Source organism: Malaclemys terrapin, chromosome 24 (assembly GCF_027887155.1).
Source record: "Malaclemys terrapin pileata isolate rMalTer1 chromosome 24, rMalTer1.hap1, whole genome shotgun sequence".
Lineage (NCBI taxonomy): Eukaryota > Metazoa > Chordata > Testudines > Emydidae > Malaclemys > Malaclemys terrapin.
In genome coordinates this window covers 14,133,668-14,153,506 of record NC_071528.1, presented here as the reverse complement: position 1 = coordinate 14,153,506, position 19,839 = coordinate 14,133,668, and the positions used below count along the sequence as shown (strand labels likewise).

The following is a 19,839-nucleotide window of genomic DNA, read 5'->3' as shown; positions in this document are numbered from 1 at the left end:
CCTTACATTGGAGATTTAGCCAAATAAAAACATCCCTCGGCTACTGGAGCCTACAGCAGTTATGCAACTCGGATTATTACAATGCATATGTGCTGCTCTTCCATTGACCCAACATGCACCCATTCAACACACACATTGCACCCCCTCTTGTTAAGCAAGCTAAAAAGGCTGCTATAACGACAGATCTGATCATGCATGCGTCTAGTCTTAGCTGCATGGTAGCAGTGTGCTCCCGGGCTTTAAGAACATTGCAATAAGTTTCTTTGAAAAGGTGGTGGATAGTTAAATTGCCTCTCAAGTTGAGACTGCTGGAATGTTTCAGGTAGCCAAGCTATAATACCGGTCACATTCCATAACTGCTTTGCCAGGCAAGAATTGAAAAAAAAGATTTCCGTTACCCTGGTAAATAATTGACTAAATGCGTCATTAGCAACTGGAAACCATGAACACAAAAGATCCAGCAGCTTGGATTACTGTTTCAGGACCTTTAAGAAGCCCAAATAAACTTTTAAAGATGTCATCCAGTAGATTTATAATGGATATGCAAACAACTCCCAACCTGAAATCCTTTGGAAGAAGACATTATGGAAGTATGTTTGATCAAATGATCAAAGCATTTTTGATCCTATGCTAGTTCATATCCGAATGAGGTTTAGGCCACATCTGATCCTCCCTCTTCTTCCCAAGGAGAACATTTTAAAAGCGGCGTGTACTTGGGAATGTAATTTTAATGTGAATAAAGGAAACACAAGACAGTCAGGACACCTGGGCTGTTCTCACATCTCTGCCACTGATTTGTGGTATGACCTTGGGCAAATAATTTTCCTACCCAACGTTCCTCACCTGTAAGCAGGGCTGCTGAGAGCAGGTTCAGGCCCTGGTGAAAATTTTTTTCAAGCCCCCCAGCAAGGGCGGACTGGCTAAACAGGGCTGACGGGGGGGGGGGGAGGGGGGGAGGAGGAGGAGAAGGCCAGGCCCGGAATTTTTTCAGGCCCCCCAGCAAGGGCGGACCGGCTAAACAGGGACAACAAGAGAGGGGAAGCCAGGCCCCCTTCCGGACCGCCAGGCCCCGGTAATTTGTACCAGCTTCCCCCACCTCTCGTCGGCCCTGCCTGTAAGTCAGGGATGATTCCTTACAAGGATATAGATAGAGGCACAAAAGAATATTTAGACATCTGCTAGGAAGACCTTTCCTTTCTGTGTCATCTCTATTCATGACTCTGCAAAGGCAGAATAGAACTGAAGACTGTTCACATTCCATAGACTGTTCTGCTTTTGCTGAGAAACAAGGTAGGGGAGGTAATATCTTTTACTGGACCAACTTCTGTATTGGGTTTTCTGATTTCCCATGTATGGCAGCATGTGATGATTTCTTATTCGAAGGGGTGCCTTCTGAAGTATCTAAGATGCAGGAGACGGTTCCTCAGTTTTTCTGAAGTCCTCCTGCAGAGCTGTTCAGCATATTTGAAGTTGTATCGAGTGGTCAGAGGGTTACAGATAGTAAGTCCTCTGGGGATGATGATTTGTTTCTTGCATCAGGAAGTAGATGTTTCTGTTTAGTCTGGCTTCCTTCATGTTGTGAAGTTTCCATTTTAAACAGCAAAATTCAATCTCTTTCATGTTGTTTGCAGTGTTGTAGCCGTGACAGTCCCAGGATATGACACACACACAAGGTAGGTGAGGTAATATATCTTATTACTACTACAAAGGCAGCCATTGGGAGAGATGGAAATCAGTGAAATTAATAACGTGTATGTAAATACAACATAAGTATTGCACCAATAGAAGTATTGCACCTACCTCATTTTTGATAACCTGGGAACAACAAGGCTACAACACTGCAAACTGCTTTCCATTCATGACTCAGCAAAGTGATGCAATTGGAAAGAAATCTCTTTCCTCATTCCTCCTTTGCCTAGGCAGGTTTTAACACTCTCTAGAGTGCTGGATCAGAGAAGGGAGAGATGGAGTAGGAAGACAGTGCTTCTGCAGGGAAAACAGCCTGAGTTTCAGAAATGTTGCCTTAGTACATGCAAAGTTAAAACACTCCTATATGTATATTCATGTGGTCGTGTGAGCAATTACAGAATGGTTAGAGTGATAAGCTTCAGAAAGTTAGGCAGTCTTGAAGTTCTCTGCCTAGCTCCACATTCCTCCTCCTCCAACAGCACTGCACGCTGAAAACTTGCGAAAGGGAACAAACTACAGGTCATGATCACCTGGTCATTGAAAACTCCATGCTGAAGAGGTGATGTAAGCATAGGACACATGCTACAGCAACAAGGTAAGAACACTTCCCACATAGCAGCAGCAGCACAGACCTGTGGAAAGAACAGCATTTGTGCACACTCCCGAATGCAAGCAAAATACTACAAAGGCAGCCGCTGGGAGAGAAGGCGATCAACGAAATTAAGACTGTCTACGCAAATGCAACACAGGTATTGTACTAACTGGCAATGTTTGGAAATCTCTTTAAGGAAACAAGTGTTGAAAGCATGGAGGAAGGACTGCACAGTCTTGCAACAACCAGGCAGTAAATCGAGAATGGGGGTGAGGGACAGAGCAGCAATAAATCAGAAGTAGGAACAGAGCAGGCAAGCAGAAAGAATTTTGATTTGGGGAGGGTTGCATGAATTCCAGGCAAAAGATAAAGGCAAAACTGATCATGAAAAACTAAGAGTACGTCCCAACAGCAAAGTTAGACTGAGTTGTGAGACGGCCAGAATCCACTGTTTTCCATTAACGAAATATTTAGATCAGTTAACGGAAACCCATTTCTCACAGGATATAAAACAATCTCATTGATGTATAGAGGCATGTGACAGTCTGCCACCACAAACCAGTTCTTTTGATCTAATGACGGGCTAGCAGCTAGCTGGAAAAACCCTTGCAGAAACGTTCCCACGTAATTGTGACAGAAAATCAAGTTCCATCAATAAGTCAAACAATGTAAAGGTTCAAAATAAGGCTGATGTAAAAGCAGGTTTCTCTATTTAAAATACATAAATTCCCTTTAAGGGGTTCAAAAACCTAACAGTCTCTTTAGAGTTTAAGGCCTTGGCTACACTGGCGCTGTAGAGCGCTGCAACGTGCTGCACTCAGGGGTGTGAAAACGCCCCCCCGAGTGCAGCGCTGTAAAGCACCAGTGTAATCAGCGCCTGCAGCGCTGCTCGCTATTCCCCTCGGAGAGGTAGAGCTCTCGCAGCGCTGGTGGCGCGACTACACTCGCACTTCACAGCGCTGCCGCGGCAGCACTGAATTCTCAAGTGTAGCCAAGGCCTGAGATCCGATAAAATGCTTTGCATAATGTTTATTACTGTTTACACACTAACATACATCTTGATTTGTGATCCATAAGTTGCAAGGCAACAAACATTTGAAAAATGATATTAAGTCACGAAAAACCAAGAGTCCTCAAAGCCTGGGATCACTTCAAATTTGTTTGGTTTGTTATTCCCATAAACTAGAGAGAATCCTCAGAGTTTCTCACTACAGTTTCCCTATTCCCAAAGCAATTTTTCATGCCCATCGTTGTTTACAATTCTAATGATTTTAGAGTTTATAGCAGCAGAACGATTGCTTTGCTGAGTCACAATGCAGTGATACCAGTGATTACTGCACTCAGCTGTGAGAAATCGTGACTCAGTACATTAGAGTACTGGGGTGGAACCCAAGATTCAAAAACCACCCTGGCACTCAATCTTAATGTGGCTTTTAAGGATTATTTGCCACTATCATACCCCCGACTCCTTTCCATCAAAACACCCTGCCTGTCTGAACATAGTCTTCAAAATTAGCTCAGGAGCAAGAGACTTGAGTTCAGTTCTCCGGTCAGTAGTGGCAAATTTTTCTGCACATCTTGGAGTCTAGTTTTTCCATTCCTCCCCCCACATCAAGAGCATTCAAAGTGATCCACGATCCTCCTGCCAACCCCTCCATCCTACTCCTTGCATTATCTTGGTGTAGTGCAGTGTTTAATATACAACATCCAAATTAAGAGGAAGAAGCTGCAACACTCAGAAGCATACACCGAAAAACTACAGAGAAACCGGTGACTTGTCCGGACATGTTTTCGTTTGCAAGGTAGGAGGTGAGGTGTCCTGAGCTGTATTACAATAGGAGACACACTCAAAGCAGTTTAATCATTAACCTTGTGTAAAATGGAATGCTCAACAACAAATCCCTTTCTCTTCTATGCAATCAGTGCTACCTCCACCCTCCCCACCCACAGGGTGCTCTCCAGCTTAAGGACAGGAAGTATTACAGTAGGAAATAAATATGCATTGATCCCTCTGGTTTCGGAATTCTTCCCATACTTCTCATAGCTGGGAAGTAGTCACTCCTTGCTGGCTACATAAACAAGTTAACATCGGAGTTAACTGCTGAAGCTATGTTGGCGTTTTGTTTGGTTTTAAATATTAAATAAAAATAACTTAATTCTGATGGATGTTTCTGGATCACAGAGTTCAACATGCCACATGAAAAGCATCTCAAGAATGCACTTTGTGATGCTGAGGAAGCTTTGCTCTGGTTTCACATCCCAAATCTCTGAAACTGACTGAACTGTCTGCCACACATCCTACCATCAAGAGCTGATGGAACTGGCCAGGGCATAAGCTCAGCATTTGCACCCTGGGAACTCTATTTCTGAAGTAGATGTCCAGAGAAAGAGGTTTGAGAGAGAAGAACATACTGCTCCTTCAGTATCTCCTTTGGCTACTGCCTCTAATTTACTGCAATTTGTAAGCCAGCTGCTGCATGTTAAAATCTCCTCACTACACTACAGCAGAGTGTGTAATTCCCCCTCAGGAGAGAAAAACTGTTTAGTACAAGACAGACACCATTAGCAAGTTGTGGAACTATATACAAGTGTGCACACGTGCACACACTCAGAAAGACACAAAAGCCAGTCCCCCCCTGTGAACATCTTTCTGCATCAGTGACCTAGCACTGCTTTCATCATCAGCACTAGAAAAGTAATCTTGTCTGGCAGTCTGAAGTAGGTTCTATACTTCATTTGTGCCCAGCAGGGGACAACCAGCAGGGACTTAAGGAGAAAGGGAAAAAAGGGTACCTGCGAATTCAGCCCTCTTCCCTCCCTTTCCCTCTCGACATTCTAATTGCAGATACAAAGGACACAAGCTAAAAAGGCATCAAGACTATAGGGAAGCATATAGCTCAGTAGTTTAAAAGCTATGTTGGGGGAGCCTCTCACTCAGTGGCTAGTTAGGACCTGACACCCTGGAAGAGACTATAATTCTCATTTTAAATTATCTTTATTTTGCAGTGTTCAATAGAGGGGACAGGCCAGTTTTATAGATCAGAACAATCTGAGATGAGGCACCATCAAATAATGCTACAGTATGTACGTACACCCACCCACCTTTACCTTCTTCACATATTCTTAGGGTCAAGCTTTGCAATTGCAGAGCCCCTGCAACCAGGGCCAGATTGTCAAGAGCTCAGTTCCCAGTTAGATAAAAACATAAGTGGATAGATTAGTTGAGCTCTTGAAAATTTGGCCCTTATTAAGGTCCAAACAGGAGTTGAACTCTGGAAAATCTGCCCCATAGTTGAGGATGTTGGGCACTTGGAAGTCTGGCCTGATTGCCGCTTGCTGGGACTACTCGGGGGAATTTGAAAACCCTCTCACGTCTAGGAATGGTTTCCGCAGAACGTTGTTTAGAGCACATTATTCCTACCTACAACTCAAGCTAGGAGAAGGGTAGCACAGAGTGAACACAACGCTCCTTCCAGACCAAAACAAAAACAATCCACAGATCTGTGGCGCAGGAAGAGCATACCGAACCACTGAGCAGAGACCTGGATTCTGAAGTTCCTGTAGTTCAGTATAGATGAGGGCTGAAAACATTATATACTGTGTCCTTCATCTCTTGACAGACAGCCACAGCAATGGGTTATCCACCAATCCTTCTCTATACACCAACACCACTCACGACAGCATAGCTGCCTGCCTCAAATATTTACAAGATAATGGACAACGCTCAGAGATCCACCCCAAATACACTGCCAAACTCAGCCATTTCATCCTTGCCCATAACCATTTTAAATTCAACAACAAAATACTTTGTTCAAATCATGAGAACAGCCATGGGTACTAGGCTGGTTCCCCAATATACCAGCCTCTTCCTGGGCCACCTTGAATAAGAATTTCTGACCAAATGCACCAGGAAACCAATTATATACCTGATACACCTCAATGGTATTTTCATCCTCTTCACAGGTAACAAACTCTCTCATTGGATTTCCACCACAACTTCAACTACCACCATCCGTCCATTAAACTCCCTCTAGAACACTCCCACACCAGCATCAACTTCCTGGACATCATGATCAGCTTTAACAATGGAACGCTACAGACAACTATATACAAGAAACCCACGGATCACCACACCTACCTTCATCTGTTATCTACAGCCAGGCACTCAGATACCACAGAATATGCTCTGAGGAGAAGGTCCGGGATATACACCTTAACACAGTCAAAACCACCTTCACCAAACAAGGACACTCCACCAGAGAAGTTATCACATTGTGGCATGGGCCACCCAAATACCTTGAGAGAACCTGCTTCAATACAGAAATAAAACTCTGCCCACACATCCCTAGTTGTCACTTACCACCCTGAACAGGAACCCACATGAGTTATCAAAACCATTACAATCCATACTCGATGGGGATGCCATCCTGAATGAAATCTTTCCTGAATCCCCTCTTCTGGGCTTTAAATAACCCCCCCATCATCATCAGAAGCAAGCTCCCCACAGACCAGAACACACCAACTCATAGCAGCACCAGACCCTGCCAGAACAGATGCCAAACCTGCAGACATATCTCCACTGCTACAATGATCAACATTCCTTTCCAGATCCATGGGTCCGACACATGCCTATCAACATGTGGTGTACCTCATGCAGTGCACTAACTGCCCCAACTACTACGTGGGTGAAACCAGACAACCACTACGCCCTCACACAGGAAGATGATAAAAAACACAAACACCACATCACCTGTGGGTGAGCACTTTTCACAAAGCAATCACTCTATATCTGACCTACCAATCCCCATCCTCAAAGGAAACCTGCACAGCACTTTCAAAAGATGAGCCTGGGAGCTTAAATTCATAACTTTGCTAGACACTAAAAATCATGATCTTAATAAAGACACTGGATTTATGTCTTATTACAGCAATCTATAACCCACTAACCCCCCTTTTGTCTTATAACTACAGAGGTGTTAACGAGACACTTCACCCTGAATGGTCCCTTAGAATATGCGCTAACTACTTATGCTAAGCGATCTGTTTGAACTTGTCTTGAGCTGTGATTCTCTTCCTCAGGTCTTCCCTGACCTGAGGAAGAACACTGTGTAGCTTGAAAGCTTGTCTCTCTCATCAACAGAAGTTGGTTCAATAAAAGGTATTACCTCACCCACCTCATCTCTCTAATAACAATAGGGATTCAATCTGCTTTTCTTATACACATTAAACTATTTTTAATCACACCGTCTCCTAACATTTTTTTTTTTTTTTTTTTTTTTTAAAGTGAGGACAGGGCTCCAAAGAAAATCCTTGCTTGCAGATCACTGACCGGCACTGACCCTGGAGGAAAAAAGTGCTCTTCCCATACTGCTCCTGGATGACAGCCAGGAGTGCACTGGCAGCAACTACAGAAGCTGAGTGGGGTTTGACATGAGGTAATGCACATGTTACTGAACTGATACTTCGCACAAGTCTTGAACCCAGAGCAAGGCTGGTGCTTCAGGAAAGGAGGAGGGGGACGGAGACTGGTAACTGAGTGCACACTCATTTGGTGGTTATTTCTTTTAACCATGACCTCATGCTTTTTTGGAACAGAGAGTGGCTGTTGGTGATGGCTTTTACTTCTTGTCTGGGGAGAACAAAGCAGGCTCCATTTTTCTTTTACACTTCCTGCATCAGTAGCTCAGCAGCTGAATGAGCTATTGACATTTTTCCTGAGTGCTGTAATTTTTTTTTAAACCTCCAAATTTCTATGGTGTGAAACAATACACGGTGAGAGCACTGCAGAAATCTCTGCAGACAGAGCCATATTTTGGGTTGGGGCACACAGCCTTAAAGGGACAGTGTCCGGTAAAGATAAGCCTCCCTTGCCCCCATTTCACTTTTGTTCGTTAAGAGGAATTAACAAACGCAAGCCCATTTTGGTTTGGGCTTAAACGTTTCCCCGCAGAGTTTACAGCCAAAGGCTGCAGCACAGTGCTTGTGCATGAGGACCAGCAAGTGAAATTAACCTAGTTTATTTTCCTATAGCAAATATTTTATATTCTGCCCAAGTGTTCCATCTAGGGTTAGGGCTCCACAGCCCTGGGCACTGAACACCTCCTAGAGCAGGGGTTCTCAAACTGGGGGTTGTGAGGTTATTACATGGGGGGTTGCGAGCTGTCAGCCTCCACCCCAAACCCCGCTTTTCCTCCAGCATTTATAATGGTGTTAAATATATTAAAGTGTGTTTAATTTATAAGGGGGCGGTCACACTCAGAGGCTTGCTGTGTGAAAGGGGTCACCAGTACAAAAGTTTGAGAACCACTCTCCTAGAGTATCCCAGCCCAGAGGACTTGCAACTTAGGCTATGTCTACACTACAGACCTTACAGCGGCACGGCTGTACTGCTACAGCGGTGCCCTGTAAGGTCTCCTGTGTAGCTGCTCTTTGCTGGCAGGAGAGAGCTCTGCTGCCAACGTAGCACTGTCCACACCAGCACTTTTGCAGGTAAAAAATGTGTCAGTCAGGGTGTGTTTTTTTTACACCCCTAACCAACAAGAGTTTCAAGATGAGTGGAATCCAAGTAATTGAGTATCTGAGGCTGGCTATCACTTTTCCTTTTGGGTTGACGGGTATATGCTCTGAGACTCAGTTCTTGGATTAAAACCGAGGCTAGAACCGGGACTATAGTTTGAGGACCCCTGCCTTTGGTATTTCCTTTCCACCATGGTCCCCCAGATCCAGACACTAGTGAATTTCAGCCATCATTTATTTTGTTGCTTCAAGTTTGATTTTTTGGGTTTAGTTACGATTTAGATTAGTAGATCAGCAAAATAAAGTAAGCAAGTGACTTTTAGGATAGATGGGATGAAAAAATAGCTTTCTAAGGATTTAGTCAATATGCTGAAGATGCGACTTCATGTATAGCAAGCTGGAAAAATATCATTTCCTTTTAATCTAGAAAACAAATAAGGGCTTGAAATTCTGAACTGAGGAGTCAAGGACTTCAGTGAGGAAGGGACAGACAGTAAACTCTGAACTGAACTGACCATTTTATACACTTCCCCAGTAAATATATGGCTAGCGGGAGAGGAGCTTGGAGAACCAGCTTTGCAGTGAAAGCGTGTACTAACGTGGTTGCCAAGTTACAACTGTGCAATCCCTGTAAAAATGCCAAGCCGTTTTCTCAGATGTAAAAACAAGAGCTTCTGTGTTGGGGAAAGGGAGCATTAACTGATACACAACGGTTGAAAGGTGTACAGATGGGCATTGTAGTTTATAGCTAACAAAGCCCAAAGTGTTAAAATGGAACTACCCCAGTCTGACACGAGAGATCAGAGGCTAGTCTACTGCTGACATCAGAGATCTCAATGTAGCTACTGACCGAAATGAATGTTCATCGTCTGATTTAATCAGCCAGTAAGCGCAGGTGAGGTCATGCTAAAAATATAGGACTGAGTGCCATTATGCAAGGTCACTAGAAAATTTACCAAAACACATGCGTCTCTCTCCTCTTCTGGGAAGCAGTACAAGATGTGTTCCTGGAAGCACTGTCCATGGAGAAAAGGGCGTTAAGCACATTTACAAGATGGGGAGGAGAATACAATTACAGCAAGACGACTTATTCTCTAGCTTCAGCTCCATGGAGTTTCTTTTAAGCTAGCCAGTGGATTTTTCCCCTCTTTCAGGGCACTAATTCACACATTAGTATCAATGTAAGTGATAATAGGTGGAAAGAGCCCACGTGGATCAATAGCAACCACCCCATCTATAAGATCCATTACTTGCATAAATGTTTAGAAACGGAAGCAGTTTAGGAGACTGTCCTCCCAGAATCCTTTGCCATTACATCTTAAGAGGTCTATAGCTCCATTTCCTTCCCATTAAAGAGGTTACTTGCTAGAGAGAATATGAAATTCTGTAAGACAGCATCAGCCACTTAAGACGCACAAGAATTAAAACACACCGATTTGGAATTGTACTAGAATAGGATTATTTTCAAAATTACATGGTATACAATGTATACCTTCAAGTCAGCGGCACTGCTATGGGTACCCGCATGGCCCCACAGTATGCCAACATTTTTATGGCTGATTTAGAACAACTCTTCCTCAGCTCTCGTCCCTTAATGCCCCTACTCTGCTTGCGCTACATTGATGACATCTTCATCATCTGGACCCATGGAAAAGAAGCCCTCGAGGAATTCCACCACGATTTCAACCATTTCCATCCCACCATCAACCTCAGCCTGGACCAGTCCACAAAAGAGATCCACTTCCTGGACATTCCAGTGCTAATAAGCAATGGTCACATAAACACCACCCTATACCAGAAACCTACTGACCACTATATTTACCTACATGCCTCCAGCTTTCATCCAAACCATATCACAGCCAAGCTCTAAGATACAACCACATTTGCTCCAATCCCTCAGATAGAGAGGAACACCTACAAGATCTCTATCAACCGTTCTTAAAACTACAATACCCACCTGCTGAAGTGAAGGAACAGATTGACAGAGCCAGAAGAATCCCCAGAAGTCACCTACTACAGGACAGACCCAACAAAGAACGCCACTAGCCATCACCTTCAGCCCCCAACTAAAACCTCTCCAGCGTATCATCAAGGATCTACAACCTATCACGAAGGACGATCCCTCACTCTCACAGATCTTGGGAGACAGGCCAGTCCTCGCTTACAGACAGCTCCCCAATCTGAAGCAAATACTCACCAGCAACCATACACCACAAAACAAAAACACTGACCCAGGAACCTATCCTTGCAACAAAACCCATTGCCAACTCTGTCCACATATCTATTCAAGGGATGCCATCATAGGACCTAATCACATCAGCCACACCATCAGGGGCCTGTTCACCTGCACATCTACCAACATGATATATGCCATCATGTGCCAGCAATGCCCCTCTGCCATGCACATTGGCCAAACCGGACAGTCTCTACACAAAAGAATAAATGGACACAAATCAGATGTCAAGAATAACATTCAAAACCCAATCGGAGAACACTTCAACCGCCCTGGTCACTCAATAACAGACCTAAAAGTCGCAATTCTTCAACGACAACAAAAACCCTTCAAAAACAGACTACAACAGAGAAACTGCAGAACTGGAATTAGTTTGCAAACTGGACACCATTAAATTAGGCTTGAATAAAGCCTGGGAGTGGATCGGTCATTACACAAACTAAAAACTATTTCCCCATGCTATTTTTTCTCCTACTGTTACTCACACCTTCTTGCCAACTGTTTGAAATGGGCCATCCTGATTATCACTACAAAAGTTTTTTTTCCTCCTGCTGATAATAGTCACCTTAATTGATTAGTCTCGTTAGAGTTGGTATGGCAACCCCCTTTTTTTCCCCATGTTCTCAGTGTATATATCTTCCTACTGTATTTTCCACTGCATGCATCTGATGAAGTGGGATTTGGCCACAAAAGCTTATGCCCAAATCAATGTTAGTCTCTAAGATGCCACAAGTACTCTTTTGTTTTAAATGGTAAACTTGAAGAGGTCATCGAACAGAGTGGATTAATGCACATATGCTACTGCTGATAGGCTTGGTGTTAAACGTAACACTCCCTCCCTTTCCATTTTATCATTACAAAGCCCTTGGTGTCAGGTAGGTGGGGACTTCTGGTGCCAGTGCATTTTCACACAATCATAACCTTTGTACTATTGAACTCGGTGTGACCAGGCACTTCTCAGTCTTACAGCAGTTATATGTCTAACCGATATGTATATACACATTTTTTAAATCGGCAGGAGCAGCAAAAGTATGAAGCTAAATATGTGCACAAGTCGCTACCTGGTTTCACCACCCAGGAGTTCTTTTGTAACTAATCCCGTAAATGCAAGAACTGAAGCCACTGCTGGCTTCTGTTCTGCATGCAAGTTCAACATGGGCTGCCTAGTTCAGCCACCTCCCAGATACCTACAAGTCCTCCCATGCATGAAAGCCAAGCAATTAGAGTGGTTAACAGATCTACTCCCTTCCTGAAACCAGAGAGCGCAGCTCCCTCATCTGAGTAGATACATTTGATTATTTTTCTGAAGATCTGAAGCTACTCCCAGGGTTTTTAATATTAGTCCATGGTGTAAGAGAGCTAGTTATATTATAAATGCTCCACTACATAATTTAGGCTAGACGAATGCCTAACTTATGCTAAAAGACTTTGATTTCAAGATGTCGAGGGATTAGGATTTTGGAAGAGGTATAGTCAGGATTTGGGAGCAGAGCAAGACTTTCAACATTAACATCTTCCCTTGGGTGCATTTTAGTTAATTTCAGTCAAGGAATAATGTATGCTGAAAATCAGGCCACTTGTGCACAAAGTGCTAAGCACCTGCAGCTCCCACTAATTTTAATAGAAGCTGCAGGTGTTCAGTGCCTTTGAAAAAATCAGGCCATAGCGTACCTCTCACTCTCCTAGTCCTAGAGGGTCTTGGTCAGTATTAATTACATTTTTGCCTGGGAGGGAAGGGAAAAGAGAAAAAGGAATATGCTGATAGAGGCCGGTGAGACGAGCATTAATGGCTATAACGTGGCAGCTCAGTTGCCTTGCAGATCAGAGACAAAACTACAACATGGCTATGGCCACACAGTCTGTAATGCAGAGTTCACTGCTGTGTAACCAGACATAAAAAACGCTTCACCTCTATTATCAGAGTCTCTCCTGCTTTAAATCTTCCTACTTTTGATCACTTGTGGTTTATTCTCAGCTACTTTCCCTGTGGCTTACACAATCAAGTTTTGTGGTGAAATTCACCCATGTGCAGAGGGCCATTACAAGGAATATGAATCACTTATGTCCCACTTAGAAGTACTATTTTGAGGGCTTATTAGCATCTAGGGCTGAATTTCATCCATAGTGCTCAAGAACCCATACCGCAGAGAGGAGCAGGATAGTTCCTCCTTTTTACTCTGATTCAGTAAATTCCCTGAATGTTGTTTGCAGACTTGCTCATGGGATACAATAAACCTCACAACTGCTCAATAGTTTTGTCTGCTAAATATTAAACCGTCTTTTGCATAAGTGCTTTTAAAGCTAAGGACATTTATGACCTTTGAGCAATACATACGGTAACAGTACGTGTAACCTGTAACCAAAGAGATCTATGACACTGCCTAAGGAAAAAGGGTAATGCTCTTTATGAAAATAGATACACTGTACAAAGAAGTTTGGGTAGTTATTTTTAAATCTTGAAGAGGAGCAGTAACTTTTAAAGTAAAGGAACAAAATTTATACAGGTGTCCATGCTATTGTTAAGAGCAGTGCTTGCTAGATACAAGACTGTTAGCATTAGCCAGTTACCACACTGGAATATACTTTGAACAGGAGGTAACAATGAATTAGTATTGACTTTTTAATAACCTGCCCTAGATACATTTCGCAAAGCATGTTATTAGGACAGTTCTATATAAGGGCATAACTAAATGATGTCTTGGATCTTTCTTTGAAAGTCCTACTACCAAAAAAAAAACAAAAAACCAAAACCACTTAGTCCTGTTGTTCTGCAATAACATTTGAAGGTACAGCAAAACACAAATGGATAATAGTATATACAGAAAAGAACCCATTTTAGGAAGAAGAGGCAACAAGAAATAGTATTGCACCCCAGAAAGGCAGCTCTATACTATTTAGCCTACTACATTGAAGCAGACTTGTTACTTTGATACACCACAATTACAAAAATGATCGTGCATAAGTCATTATACCTTGATTTAGGAAAGCAACCCTGTTCAAGATAGCACAGAAGCTCCACAACTTATGCAAGCGTTCCGTTTCGGAACGCCTTGCGCAAGTCAGATTTTGTGCAAGTCGGGAACGTATCTCCGACAATCAAGCCAAAAAACAAACAAATCAACCCACCACGGATTTCCCTAAGTCGGGTTTGCGTAACCTGGGGAGCATCTGTAATTAAGCACATGCTTAAATACTGTCCTGAATTGGAGCCCTAAAGAAGGGGCTGATTTAAGTGGACAGATTGAGTGGGAAGGGGGGGGGGGTGCTTGATAGTAACTCTACAACTATCTGACATGTGTAAACACTAAGCAGGGAGACAGAGAATTCAGAAATTTTTAGAGTGGGCCAGGAGGGTATCGCTAGGAGTTATAGGATGAGATTAAGGAAAAGGAAGTTTAGGCTGAACATCAGGAAACTTCCCTTGACTTTTTCATAGTCTGCCTGACCCGAGTCAGGAAATGGTGGAAGTACCTCTGAGACATTAAAAGAAAAATGGTAAGGACAAAGTTTTGAACAGTGTGCTGGATTGAGCATGTACGCATACAATGCTGCATTAGTTGAATCAAGAGGTCTAGGATTTGTACAGAAGGGAGGCAAGTTAAAAAAGTGTACTATGCAAAGAGAAAAGTAGGAGATTTGACAAAGCAATTAAAAATACAAAGCTGCCACCATCTACTAAAATTAATAATTCTGCTCCACATTGCTCTTAGAGTCATTTGGCCCAGATCTAAATTGGCACCAGATCAAAAACAAATTTCATCTTTCCTTCGCTGCTCTGCAGCTCCTGTGCATGCTCCGAGTGGGTGGAGAGGTTTTGAAATGAATCTTGTTTTCTCAAGATGAGCAAGGGCACCAGGAGGGGAAAACCCCTCCAAGTCCAGTAGCCACATTTGTTTTCCCTCCCTACAAAGAGGGTCTTAAACGGAGGCCAACGTTAAATGTCATGCATCTGCAAAATTCTCACTTTCAGCAGCCAAGCAGCAGCCTAGCACTAAGTTGCACCTGAACTTGTGTACGAAGTAAAACTGGACAGAAACATACACCAGGCATAACATCAGCAAAACTGTCCTCTAGCCACCAAGAACATGATGGACCCAAAATGGCTTAAGACTGCACACCACATTTTGAAGCCAGACCCTTGTGGAAGAAGGGCAATGCCTGCATGCACTATTCTTTAAATGCTAACAGCATCATTACACAGAACTGTCAGAATTCTGTTTTTCTGCCAAAGTCTACACGTGAGCCCTTTGAGTAGCTGGCATTTGGAAGACTGAGAAAAGTTTGGCATTGTTTTACCAATTGGAGGGGAGGGAATGTATGGATGAAGGCAGTGATTCAAGATACTGAATGAGGTTGCTGTTCTTCAGGTATTTTTTGGGTGGACTTGATATACCTATCTATCTCATAGAACTGGAAGGGACCTTGAAAGGTCAAGTCCAGTCCCCTGCCTTTACAGCAGGACCAAGTACTGTCCCTGACAGATTTTTGCCCCAGATCCCTAAATGGCCCCCTTCAAGAATTGAACTCACAACCCTGGATTTAGCAGGCCAATGCTCAAACCATCATGCAGGAGTGAAGAGAAATACCCAGGTAAGTAACATGCCATTTATAGTAATGGAGCAAAACTAAACTATATCTGTTTATCTCACTGCAGCTAGAGGATAGAGGTTATCTATGGTCTGTAAAACACATCTTTCCTTACAGCAAACTAATTTGCTTACCAAAATAAAAGCAGCTACCCTCATAAATAGCAGATCTATGCAAAAAATATTTTACATTGTAAGTAGGCATTGAAGAATTAAATGTCAAGTATTTTTGCTCAGCATCTGGTAAGCAGAATGCTTTTTTTTTTTGGGTAAAAAGCAAACCACTAAAATTTATTCTCTCCCAGAAATAGGATCATACTGTTGCAAAGCAAGTTAGCCACATATTATTAGAGAGAGAATATAAAAATACCCTGTACAACACTCTAATAAGAGAAAGCAACTACTGTGAGGAATACACCAGAGCGCATCATTCTTATTATAGCACTGATTTACAAATGGCACTGGGACAGTCAGAGCTCGGAAGAATAAATACACCGTAAGGGGGAGAAAAAAAAAGGGGGGGGTATATTTACTGAAACTTTGCACAGCGCCGTATAAGAGGAATGGAAAGGTTAAGGCGTTTGGTTTCGTAGGATTTTAGGTTGATTGTAGAAAGTGAGTTTGCTGGGAATGACATCAGAACCACAAGTTATAATATCCTCATTGTATGATTAGGCATAACAACCTTTTGTTCAGTCACTGCTACTTGAGATGCTAAGTCTGCTGGTAAATACTGGAGGTAACGTAACCATTAAAACTTTCACTGGCACAATATGCCTATAAGCATTTTTTTTTTTTTAAAAAGGTAGTTACTGGAAGAAACCTTGGTTTCTGAATTATATTGCACTACAGGTACTAGGCCAGAAATACCCTTACTCGATTTTCTAAGTATCAATTCAGCAGATGCACAGCTGTGATAAAATGTTACTGAAATCCCAGGATAGATGACCCTCTCAGAAAGGCTTCCAAGTAGCGAAAACATGTTTTTTCCAACTACTCTGTTACAGCAAAAAGTTAGTAGTATCCAAAAGCTTATTTGTTCTCTATTAGCCTGCAGTTATTGTGCTTTCAGTTGTGATCTATTGGGATATCCCACTATAAGCAGGATCAGGCTTGGTCAGTACTGAGATTAGAGATATCCAAGGTGCTACATGAATCAATACCGGTGGCTTAGTAGCAACAGTCTTCCCTTCAGATCAGCACTGAACCAAAGCCCCTGTGTGGTACTGGATTGCTGAAGGTACTGTCTACATCAGGAGTGGGCAAACTTTTTGGCTTGAGGGTCACATCAGGGTTCCGAAACTGTATGGAGGGCTGGGTAGGGAAGGCTGTGCTTGAAATAAGAGCCAGATCCTTCTTACTGCAAGAATCTTTTCCATTTACTTTGCAGGTAAATCTACAAACTGATCTACAAAGACCTAAGTGGTTAAGAACCAGGAAGTTACCATCTCTGAGTTGTCACAGAAGTTGGTCATCTACCAGTTTTAAGATTAGGCAGTCAGGTGCTTGGTGAGAAGACATTCTTCACAGAGGAGTTCGCTACATCTGGTCCAGCACTGCTTTAACTTGTTAACCTTTAGGGCACAATTCAAGACTTATTTCTTTTTTCAGGCTTTTGTCTATAGGTGAGCAGAGGGTAGCCTACTCTGGGACTAGTCCTTCGCATGACTAGTATGCACAGAGATGTCCAATTGAACGTATTTTAGTAAGTAAAGAGTCAGTGCATGGTGGAGTCTTCCCCCTTCAACACATTTTCTGCAGCTTCCAAAATAAAAATGTAAGCAACAGCCTCCTCTATAAAATCATGACAATAATCCCATACAGTACACAGATTAGATAAATAAACATAATCCACTATAAAAAGGTTTGGACATCACAGATTCAGTCTTTTGCAAATACCTGTGCAAGGAGGCTTCTGGCCTAGATATTTACTAGCAAAAAGTTTGCCAAAATTGATGTTATGACAAATATTTACTTCATATGAAAAGCCCTATGTCTCAATTTAGAGCAAAATAAACTATCAACTTGACACAACTGTTCTTAGTCAAACTTCACATTATTGGGAACCAGCATTCAGATGATGCTGAGCAAACAAGAAAAATACTGACAAGCCCTTGGATGTGTCTTGGTGAAGTACATGCCCATAAAAAAAGTTCTACAAGAACATGAGTGCCAAACATACAGTAACCTCTTTCATGTGCTTTGACAAACCTGATATACAGTCTGCTACACCAGCTCTGAACAGACTTCCAAAAAAAGCCTATAAATCACAGCATGTTTTCTAGTTGTCAGAGTAATTCTTTGCACATTGTATGTTCGTAAGGAGTCTTTATGACCACAACACCGCATTTAAAATATGAAGTCTGAACACTTTGCTCCTAATGACAGAGTGCTTGCCAGGAGTACAGTGATGATGTGGAAGGTCAGACTGGTTGAGCCAGCCAACATGGTTTGCACAATCATTGCAGCTAGAAACTTTCCTTGTGTTTTCTCTCTACTCCATTTTAACACCAAGTGGGGTTTCTCATCTACTGCTTCTTAGGAAAATGTTTGTTAGTTGAAGATAAAAGCAGACTCTAAATGACAGAGCTGGGACCAGCCAACCCAGAACTATCAGAATTACTAGAATTGCTTCCCCTGTTCTGCTTCACAGGAAGAATCCAAGGAGACGTCTTTCTTGGAACGTGCAGCTATGGCCCTTCTCTGCCAAGCAATTTAGTGCACATCGGTGTAATCTGACATCAACATTTTTACCAGACTAAGTGATATCTATAATGGGCGGATGTACCTAGGAGTAACAATCTTCCAAAAGGGCCTTTTTGGTATTAATCCCAGCAGAACTCCCAATACCTTTCAACTGAACAGAACATTTAATGTGCCAATGTGAATTGGTATTTGCTTTAATCTGGTACAAGCACAGAAAAGCTAGTTTTCCAGTTTCATACAAGAGATATTTAGTGTGAACTCTCACCCTTCACGAGAACATTTTCCTTTGCTTTACAATGGAGCTATAGTCAGAGAAGTGACTGTATAAAAATGGCACCTCCTTATTCATATCTGCTGTATGCACCTCTGGATCACATCTGCCAGCAGCACTGCCAAGCATACAAAGTTTTGCTGCAGATCCACTACAGTTTTGGAAGAATGAGCTTCTGAATTCTATTGTTCGCTCATAGCTTTGCGTACGGGTAAGTTCTCATTAGAGAACATTTATTACTGGTGACAATGTGAGAGGCAAAATGAGCCCAGTTTGGTCTGAAGAGCCAGGGTTGAATTTGCAATACTGGCTGTTGGAGAAATCTCTTGAGTCAGGGTGAGCAAGTTAGCTGCAGAAGAGTGCGTGTGCTGAAAGTCACTGACTAACTGCACTTTCACCTCCATCAGTGGAAGAGGAAGACAGCAGTAACAGGACTATGCACTCAGGCCCCTCTAGAGTTGCATCACAAGTACTGCAGGGGGTTAAAGAACAGACGGCTGCTATTGGACAAGTAGCCCAGAGTGTTTTTCTCTCCTTTACTGAACATGCATCAGAAGGTGCCACCAGACTCCTTGATGCATCAGAATGCACTTCACACAAACTGTGGGACGAAAACCTGACTAACTGCAGAGGACAAAATCCTTTTTGTTGAAATCAAGTGTCTGATATGAATCTCTACTGAACCACTGAATGGTGGCCGAGTTCTCACACAAAGAAGTTTCTATGAATTTAAATGCAGAGTGTGTATTTGCCCATAGATTACATGATTTAATTTGATGACACCCACGTTTCTTCACATTCTAAAGGACAAATGTTTCACAGTTAATATTGACAGCCTCTATTTTTAGAAGTAGATTTCATTTTGACCAGTCAAACTTACACAACCACCAAGAGTATATTTCTTTTCTCAGAATCTTTGACTTCGATTTCTCATACAGAAAGGTTTTTTTCCTTCATCTCTCAGACTGCAGTGCCTGATTAGAGCAGTGTAAGTGCACAGCCTCAAGTTATATTACAAAAGTCATTAAACAAATGTCACTGATTCTCATCCCGTCACTACCCAGCCATTATGTTCTTGTGTCTTATTGCCCTACTTTAGTAAGACAATCACTTACAGGACCAAAAAGGAGAGCAGAGCATTGTGAGCACTTAGCATTTGATGCTTCCTACAAGAAGAGTAGGCGGAGGGATTTCGATGCTACTGTGCATTGCAGTTATGTTTGACATGACGGAGGAACGACATTAC

At 42.5% G+C, this 19,839-nt stretch overlaps 1 protein-coding gene and 1 long non-coding RNA gene across 10 annotated transcripts in view; one reads left to right on the top strand and one right to left on the bottom strand.

The window, feature by feature from the left end:
* Positions 1-19,839, bottom strand: part of GNG7 (G protein subunit gamma 7) — a 137,222-nt gene that overhangs the window by 15,457 nt on the left and 101,926 nt on the right. The gene's annotated exons all lie outside the window — the stretch shown is intronic.
* On the top strand, positions 2,007-17,623 carry LOC128828667 (uncharacterized). Its single transcript, XR_008443222.1, has 3 exons — positions 2,007-2,438; positions 7,566-7,716; positions 17,007-17,623. It is a non-coding gene; the product is annotated as an uncharacterized LOC128828667 (long non-coding RNA).